At 42.0% G+C, this 10,000-nt stretch overlaps 1 protein-coding gene across 1 annotated transcript in view; it reads left to right on the top strand.

Moving 5' to 3' along the window:
- LOC122247087 (protein phosphatase PTC7 homolog) overlaps window positions 1-10,000 on the top strand; it is a 167,478-nt gene that overhangs the window by 35,644 nt on the left and 121,834 nt on the right. The window lies entirely within an intron of this gene.

The following is a 10,000-nucleotide window of genomic DNA, read 5'->3' as shown; positions in this document are numbered from 1 at the left end:
CACAGGACAGGAGGTTGGTTACACAAGCCTAACCCTTCACATTTAAGGGGAATGCCGTAGGTTAAGACTTTGGCGCCTGGTTGTAGGAGAGAATAAATGTTTTCGGCACCACTTCCTAAAATATAGGCACAGATGGCGTCTCATCTGGCGCCGGGCTCTTTTTTTTTTTTTTTTTTTCCTCTCTCTTTTTTTACACAGGGACAAGGGGTAGAATCGAATCTACTTTGTTTTGCGTCTTCGTGGTCTTGTTCTTCCCTTTCGGTCTTTCTTCCGTCTTTTTGTCTAATTTTTCTTCTTCTTTTCGTCTTTCTCTTCACATTATTTTTCTAAGTCTTCTTACACTTCTTGTTCATTATCTCCTCATCCACTCCTTCCCTCCATCCTTCCTCCTCACCCACTCTTTATTTCCCTCCCTCCTCCTTCTGATCCTCCTCCTCCTCCTCCTTCTCTTCCTCCCCCTCCTCCTCCTCCTCCTCCTCCTCCTCCTCCTCCTCTTCTCCTCCTCCTCCTCCTCCTCCTCCTCCTCCTCCTCCTCCTTCACTCTTCCTCCTCCTCTTTCACTCTTCCTCCTCCTCTTTCACTCTTCCTCCTCCTCATCCGTTATATTTATACCTCCGAATAAAATTCAGCAGACGGCGTTGCATTTCTGAAAAAAAGTAAATAGATTAATCAAATAAGTGAATAAATAGATAAAAGAATAAATAGGTAAATCAGTAGATCAACACATGAATGAGTAAATAAGTAGATATGCAGAGAAATGAGTAATTGAGATAAATAAGCACAAAAGAAAAAAAAAATAGTGAAATAAAGTGCTCAGGAATAAGTGAATGAAAAGAAAGAATCTGCCTTTATGTTTTCGTGATCTTAGCAGCGCCACTTTCGCCGCTTCGTGATGACAGTCTTAGGAGATTCTTTTGCTTGGTCATTGCTTGCGTTTGCTTTTGGTCTCGCTGTCGTGTGGGTGGGTGTGAATGAGGGTGAGGGTGAAGAGTGAGAGTGAGGATGAAGGTGAGGGTGAGGGTGAGGATGAAGATGAAATGAAGATGAAGGGTAAGAGTGTGAGTGAGAGTAATAGTGGGAGTGGGAATGGGAGTGGGAGTGGGAGAGGGAGAGGGAGAGGGAGAGAGAAAGAGAGAGAAATAGAAAAATAGTAGCAGAAAGAGAGTGGGAAAGAGAAAGGGATAGAGAGAGTAGACGATGTCAATTTAAGAAGGTTAGGATCTAAATAAAAGATAACAAAAGCAAGGAACACCAAATAGAGAAGATAGATCGAGAGAGACATGACACTTTCGAAAGAGTGTGGAAGGACGTTTGTAAACAATGGGAGAGTAGCTGAATGTGAAAAGAAAAGGGTGTAGACAGACACATCTTACGGAAATTGAAGAAAAAGCGACAGTGAAGAAGATATGGATTGAGGATCAGACATACTGGGGATAACTATCAAGTTTTATTTTATTAGTAAAAATATTATTAATAATAATAAAAAGAAGACAGAATAAAAAAGGAAAAAATGAAAAAGAGAAAGCGTTACCATAGACACAGAGGGGTGTAAGGAAAGACAGCAAAAAAGATATTGGGAAAACAAAGAAGTAAAGAAATGGTGTGAGAAAATGGCCGTTTTCGAGAAAGAATTTGGAAGAAAGCGGAAATGTGCACAAAAACAGGAGAATTTATAAACAGCAAAGAAAAACAAAGCGAACAGAAACATTTGAAGAAAATCCTGTGTTAGAACGAAAATGGAGGATATGAAGACTGGGGAATGAATCATCAAGTTTACGAGGAAACACAATTCCTGGAAAGAAGGTCATTGCAACATAAATTGATACGAAAATGGAGAAAAGGAAAAAGAAAGAAAAAAAACAACAGTGGTATAGGAACAGCGTTAAAGAAAAACAGAGACGATCTAAGAAAAGGATTGCAAAAAAATAAAAACAAACAAACAAAATAAAAGATGAATCGTTTGAGGAAGGATACTTTTCGAGGAAGAATTTTGGCAGAGGAAGAGCAAGTATAAAAAGGGGAGAGTAAATGGACATAAAAAATTACGTTTTACGAAAATCTGATCAAAAGTGGTGGAAAGGAGACGAGTGGGGAATAACTATTCAGTAAATTAAGGGATAAATAAATTCGAATAGAATTAGAGCAAAAGAGATAAGCAAGGAAAAGAAGCGTAAAAAAAAGTGGAAGAAAGGGAGGACCGGCAAGTTAGCGACAAGAGATTGGGAGGAAATGTGATAGGGTAAAAAAAAAAAAAATGGCAACGTGAGATGAGAATAAATAAAAAAAATTGGGCGATCGAGATTAGAGGAAAGAAACGGCGCCCGAGATTTGAGGAGAAAAAAAAAAAAAAATCTGCGCGACTTGAGACTGGAATGGAATGTTTACTCTCATCGATTCGCACTTTGGACGTTGTTGGTTTTAGGAATATTGGAAAGAGCATTGAGAAGAGAGCGGAGAAAAGGGAGAAGATCAGGACGAAGACGAAAAGAGAATAAAAAGACAATGGCGAAGAAGGAGAAGGAGAAGAAGGAGAAGGAGAAGGAGAAGGAGAAGGAGAAGGAGAGGAGAGGAGAGGAGAGGAGAGGAGAAGGAGAAGGAGAAGGAGAAGGAGAAGGAGAAGGAGAAGAAGAAGAAGAAGAAGAAGAAGAAGAAGAAGAAGAAGAAGAAGAAGAAGAAGAAGAAGAAGAAGAAGAAGAAGAAGAAGAAGAAGAAGAAGAAGAAGAAGAAGAAGAAGAAAAATGCGAAGAAGAAAAAGAAAAATGTGAAGAAAAAGAAGACGAAGATGAAAACAGGGAAAAATCGGAGGAGTGGCAATGATGATGTTTGGATTTTTGGTTGTCTTCGGTTCAGGGAAATGCGATGTCGGAAAGAGAGAGTGAGTGTGTTTGTGTTTATGTTTGTCTGTTTCTATCTTTTTCTCATTCTCAGTGTGAGCACGCTCGCATTTTACCGTGTGTCTGTGTGCGTTGGTGCGCATGCATGTCCAATCACATCGCCCTCCTTGCTTCGTGTGTTAAAGTCGAGATTTCTGTAGCAGGGTGTTTTGTTGTTGTTTTTTTGTCCGCGTGAGAAACACATCTCGGTCCTCCACGGGACATAAATTGCCTTCGCGCCTTAATAATTAACCTTTCAATCTCAACCTCGTACAGTCAACTCCTTCACCGACCGACCGCCTTTTCCTTGGCAGAAACTTCCCGTCTTAGATGAACGATTGTTTTTTTTTCTTTCTTTTTTTTATGATTATATATATCAAGCCGTGCGGTTCGCAGCTGTGGACCCGAATGCGCATTGGCCGCGTTCCACCGGTGCGAGAACCTGTGCTTGCATGCGGCCGGTGTCGCGGCTCTGTTGCGCTTGCAGTGTGATTTTCATGTTTTTTTTAAATTGTTTTCGGTGTAATTGAGGATTTTTTTTTCTCTCTTTTTTTTTTCTTTTTTTTGAGGGGGGATTGAGAGAGAGGAAAGAGGAAAGGAAGGAAGGAGGTTGGGTGGTGTGTGGGTGTGTGGGTGGGTTTAGGATTAGGGAGCGAGAGAAGGTGGGTAAATGAGTGGGTGGATGGGTGGGTGGATTGGTGGGTGTGTTTAGGAGGGAGGCGGATCAGGGAGAGAGCGAGGGAGGGTGGGTGAATGAGTTGGTGGATGGGTGGTTGTATGGGTGGGTTTAGGAGGGAGGCGGATTAGGGAGCGAGGGAGGGTGGGTGAATGAGTGGGTGTGTGGTTGGGTTTAGGAGGAAGGCGGATCAGGGAGAGAGAGAGAGGGAGGGTGGGTGAATGAGTGGGTGGGTAGATGGGTGGGTGGGAGAGGGATAATACATTTTGAGAGAAGGAGAGAAAGAAAAAAAAAGAAGGAAGGAAAGAAAGAAAGAGAGGGTGTTGACTCAGGCAAATCAGGGGCTGGAACTTTCGTCGTCGAGTGTTTAATGTTGCAGGTTGAGTTGCACGGAGGGAGGGTTTGCCTGATTTGCAATGAATGTAGGAAGGGTAGGATCACGTCAGGGAGGTTTATAGTTTCGTCTTAGTCCGATAATTTTTATTACATTTCTTCCCCTTCTTCCGTTTTATTTTTTGCAATGTTGATGAACGATTGAATTTTATTTGTTTTTTTTTTTTCGTTTGTTTGTTTTTTTGTTTTCGAAATATATGCGAAATTAAAGCAGGCATGTAATCCGCGTATGAGCTCTCGTTGCTTAAACACTATTTTGCTTAGAATGTTGCACGGTGCGTCAGCTGGAAATCGATGTTGCATGTCCATGAGGCCCATCTAGATTTGCATGATGGCGTTAGATGATTCATAGAGGATTCGTGACGAAAGTGCATCTGCAGAGATCTAGGCCTATCTGGTTTTATCGTGAAATGTTGCAAAAAATAAGAAAAAAAGGAAAGTCAATAATGATAAGGATGTTGTTGATGATGATGATGATGATGATGATGATGATGATGATGATGATGATGATGATGATGATGATGATGATGATGATGATGGTGGTGGTGATGGTGATGGTGTAAAAATACTTTAATACAAATTTGGAAATGTTTTCGGGGATGAAGAAAAATAGATCAGTGAGTTTATTTATGTGTGGTTGGACTTGTTAGTTTACAAACTGACTTGCTCTTTTTGCAGTAAAGGGAAAAGGGCATAAACATTATGCGAGTTGAACGAGAGTGCAATGACTGGGCATCAGTTTTGGTGTGCTGTGGTATCTAAAGGTTGCCTCATTTTTTTTTACAAGAACTTACTTTACGCACACACGCACATTCACACGTACATGCATACGCACATACCCACGTACACGCACATGCACATGCATACGCAGAGGCACATGCATATACACACGCACACGTACATGTACATGCACACTCACATGCACACTCACACTCACGTGCACACTCACACACACACACACACACACACACACACACACACACACACACACACACACACACACACACACACACACACACACACACACACACACACACACACACATCCTGGTAAGAACTACTGTATATGATGAAGCAGAAGCACCTTGCATTTTTACGACACAGTATGGGAAGCACACACACACGACGGGTCTTAGCCATGAGGAAACGACATTCTTACCCCTTTGTATACAGATTGGATCCTTTTTCAGCCCCCTCCCCCCTCCCCTATTTATACAGATTGGATCCTTTTTTCAGCCCCCCCCCCCTTGCAAGTTGCAGCCAAGGAATGCTGCGGCGCTGAAGAAGGACCGTCCGTCCGCCAGCGGGCCCATCGCCGTTGTCTTGGGCTGCCAAGGGCGGACTCCCCATTTATCACGGGGATTTTATTTTGGACGGGCGGCGCTCGGGGTGTTTGTGAGTGGGCTGGGGTGCGGTGGGGGGGAAGGGGAGGAGGGCTAGGGAAAGGGATGAGGAAGGAGGGAGGGGAATGAGGGGAAGAAGGTAGGGGGAAGAAAAATGGGAATCTAAGGAAAGCCGTTTGAGTGAAGTGTAATGGGGATTGATTGGTCTTCCTCAAAATTTGGTATTGTATATATTTGTACTCATATATATGTATATATACATACATACATAGATACATACATACATACATACATATACATACATACATACATACATATATATTATATATTGTGTATATATAATAGTGTGTATGTATATACATACACACACACAACCCACTGTATACCCACACACACCACACACACACACACACACACACACACACACACACACACACACACACACACACACACACACACACACACACACACACACACACACACACTTAAATATATATATATATATATATATATATATATATATATATATATATATATATATATATATATATATATATATATATATATATATATGCATATATATATATATATATATATATATACAGATACATATATATATATATAAATATAAATATATATATGCATATACTTTCGTGCCTTGTTTCCCTTTAGGCGTTCTTGATTACTGAAACGTTTATGGTTGATTGTTAGCCATAAAAAAAGAGAATAAAGAAAGACAGGAAATTGAAATCCCATTTTTAGTCCAGCTGATTATGCATGTTTAAAAAAAATTGTCTTTGTTTTTCATCATGATTAAAGGCACACCATAATGTGTTTTCTCTCCGTCGCCAAGTTGCCATGCACTCTCTGCAACAATAGACCTCTCGTTTAGACTAGACTGCACAATAACAGAGACTTCCTGTCGCTCGTGACTCGTGACACGCTGAGGTTCTATGACTATCGATTAATTTTTTTTGTCGTTTTCTTGTTTTTGTTTTTGTGTTCATTGGTCATTGATTTGAAATGGCAAGTAATGTTGTTGTTTGTTTGTATTATATGATTTTATTTGTTTTATTTGTTTGATGTTTTTTTATTTGTTTATATTCATATTTCTTGATCTATTTATTTAGTGGAATAGGGTGACAGTTTCTGATTTGTCTGTTGCTTTGATTGTTGTTTTAAAGCAGGAGATTTGGCGTGCCTGAGGGAGTCGCTTTGTCTTGTCTTGTATAGAAAGAGAAAGAGAGAGAAAATGAAAATGAAGACGGAAGGAAAGTAATAGAGAGAAAAAAAAGAAAGAAAGAGAATCCATAATCTGGGTATAAGCCAAAGAGCTGAGCTGACTTCGTGTCAGACTCTGAACATGGGAATGCGTGTTATTGACTGATGGGCGCCGCAGGGCATCGGGGTAATGTAGTGCCATGCATGTTTTAGACAGTAGAGGGGAATAGCCCCTTGGAAAATGTTGTTAGAGCTGTTTGCCTATTTTTATTTCACTTTGTATTCTTAGAGAGATGAAATGTGTCCGTTCGTGTTTCTCTTTGTATTCTTAGTAGGGTGAGATGAGGTCTTTGTTCTACCGTCCACCCTTCTTGTCTCTCTTTCTATTCTAGGAGAGATAAGATGTGTCTTTTCTTATGACTCTTTATATTAATGGAAAGATCAAATGGGTCCTTTTTTTATCTCTTTATATTTTTAGTCCTATCGTTGGATATCATTTATATTTGTGGCCTTCCTTATATCATCATATTCTTAAAAAAAAAAAAAAAACATGTCCTTGTTTGAACCATCCACCTTTCTCGTCTCTTTAGATTCTTCTTATTAAAGTGAATCCTTTTGTGTGACTGAAACTCTGGCATTTGCATGAATATGAAATTAGCCTGGCAGGTAAATCCCCTGTGATGCATTATTTACAGAGGCTTGCATGCGCTTTCGTTTTGATGAGAGGGAGGCCAGACTAGAGCTGCAACGAGAGGAAGGGTGCAAGGGTGCAAGGGTGAGTGCGTGGGGGTCGGGTGGGGTGGGGGGGTGACGAGTAAATGGTTATAGCGGATCAGGGTTGAGGGTTTTTGGGAGTGGAGGTAAAACGGTGAAAAAGGGTGAAAGCGTAATCAAGGGAGGGCGTGAGGGTGAGAGTGAAGCCAGGCGGGAAGTTAGGTCGAGGGAGAACAATTGTGAAAACGTCTGAAAGTGAATTCAAGGGAGGGGGGTTGTGTGAAGCCAAGTAAGAGTATGAAGGTGAGTGTTTCAAGAAAATGAACGAAAGTGAATCCAAGAGGTAAAAAACAAACAAAATATGACGACAAGTGTGTCTCAGCAAGAAAAAAAAAGAGTGAAACTAAACCCAAAGTTGAAACGCAGAAGGAAATCACATAAATTTAGGCAAGTGTGAACAGTGAGATGGGAATAGTGTGACCGCGACTCCAGAAGGGTGAGATCTGAGGCGCCAGGGTACACTTCAGAGCCTGTTTCGGGTGCAGGACAAAGGGTGGGAACCTACCCAAGGGCGTGTTGTTCAACCGGATTAATTAAAGACACGATATAGGAGCTCGTCGGCGCCTCCTACGGACATACATACATACACATATATACATATAAAAGGTTTTCAGGATCCGCTATCCCCTTAAACAAGGCTAAATGTAACGTAGGTTTGGGCCCAGCCTAGAGCTTGACTTAACCTTTTCGCTGGGAATGGTGTTTGTTGAGCTGGGTCTTTTGCTTTTTGTTGTCGTTGCTGTTGGTCTCTTTTACTGTGATGATGATAGTTGCAGTGATGATCATTGTTTAAAGTTATAGTTAGTCGCCATGATGTTTACCAAAATTATATTAATTAGGGGTTATTCTCATTATCATGACCACGACCATCAGCTTGACTATCGCCAGTATCAACAATCATTTCTTGCATTGCAACTAATAATATGATTGGGGTAATGCTTTATTTTCTTTATTCCTATTTCACTTGTATATTTGTTATGGCAATCGTACACGCGATATATAAGAAGGCTGATATGCGATAGTTGCCGGGCTTGAAACGGACGCGTTGGATATCCCTTAAGGAGTTCGGGTTTTGGATCAGGAAATCTCCGTAGGATAGACTTTGAAGGGGAGGAGATAGCGTTTGCATTTACCCTCCTCCCTACCCATTTTTTTTTCTTCTTGTTTCTTCTTCTATCTTCTTCTTCTATCTTTTTCTTCTTCTTCTTCTTCTTCATCTTCTTTTTCTCTCTCCTTCTTCTTCTTCTTCCTCTGCTTCGTCCTCTTCTTCTTCTTCTTCTTCTTCTTCTTCTTCTTCCTCCTCTTCTTCCTCTTCTTCCTCTTCTTCCTCAGCTTCGTCTTCTTCTTCTTTTTCTTCTTCTTACTTTTTTTCTCCTTCCTCATCTTCCCTCTTCTTCTTTTTTTTTTAATGTAATTTTCAAATATTTGTTTTCAGTGCTGAACTTTCCTTTAGGAGATGCTTTTACAGTGTTTGGTCTCATTGTTCCGTTTTCTGTGAGGATAATCTGACGATGTTTGTTTTCAGTATTATTTTTTTTGTGAATACCCCCCCCCCCTTTATTGTACCATGTATTAGCTTAATTTTTACTTATCAGTTTTATTTCCCCGTCCCATCTCTCAGAATAGATTCGACTTGTGTGATAACTGCCCCCCAAGAAAAATAAATTAATAAATAAATAAAAAATAATAAAACAATAATAATAATGATAATAGTTAAAACGTATATCCTGATGTACTCTAATTAACGCACCTTTTCTAAATGGTATTTTTCTTTCCTTCCCCAGGTGAGTGCGTGCGTACGTGGTCAAGGGGCTGGCAGGAAGGCGCTGATTTCGCTCGGTGTGAGTAGCCAGCCGCCGGGGGGGAGGGGAGAGAAACCTTGTTTTTATTGGGAACTGCTACTCCCATTTTCTGTTGTATTTTTTGTCTGTTTTTTTATTATCTCTCTCTTTCTTTTATGGCTTTTTTTGTTTTGTTCTGTTGTTTTCTTCATTTTTTTTTTCTTTTCCCACAATTCTTCGTCTTTTTCTTCTTCTTTCTCCTCCTCCTCCTCCTCATTTTCCTTTTCCTTCTTCTCCTCCTTCTTCTTCTTTTCCTTCTTTTCCTCCTCCTTCTCCCCCCCTCCCATTCCCCAAAAAGGTAAAGATGGAGGATGGAGGCGTGTCATCCCGATAAGCCCTGTAACCGAAGCCCCGCAGAGAAGCCAAGCAGAATTACGCACATCGTCGACACAAGGCGAGCGAGATGTTTACGTCCCGAGGTCCATCGGGTGTCGGCGAGGTCCATCGGGTATCGGCGAGGTCTATCGGGTGTCGGCGAGGTCCATCGGGTGTCGGCGAGGTCCATCGGGTGTCGGCGAGGTCCATCGGGTGTCGGCGAGGTCCATCGGGTATCGGCGAGGTCCATCGGGTGTCGGCGAGGTCCATCGGGTATCGGCGAGGTCTATCGGGTGTCGGCGAGGTCCATCGGGTGTCGGCGAGGTCCATCGGGTGTCGGCGAGGTCCATCGGGTGTCGGCGAGGTCCATCGGGTGTCGGCGAGGTCCATCGGGTGTCGGCGAGGTCCATCGGGTATCGGCGAGGTCTATCGGGTGTCGGCGAGGTCCATCGGGTGTCGGCGAGGTCCATCGGGTGTCGGCGAGGTCCATCGGGTGTCGGCGAGGTCCATCGGGTGTCGGCGAGGTCCATCGGGTGTCGGCGAGGTCCATCGGGTGTCGGCGAGG

The sequence above is a fragment of the Penaeus japonicus genome, unplaced genomic scaffold (genome assembly GCF_977035675.1).
Source record: "Penaeus japonicus unplaced genomic scaffold, GWHDUDI00000001_assembly GWHDUDI00000008, whole genome shotgun sequence".
Classification (NCBI taxonomy): domain Eukaryota; kingdom Metazoa; phylum Arthropoda; class Malacostraca; order Decapoda; family Penaeidae; genus Penaeus; species Penaeus japonicus.
This window is presented reverse-complemented; position numbering and strand designations above follow the sequence as displayed.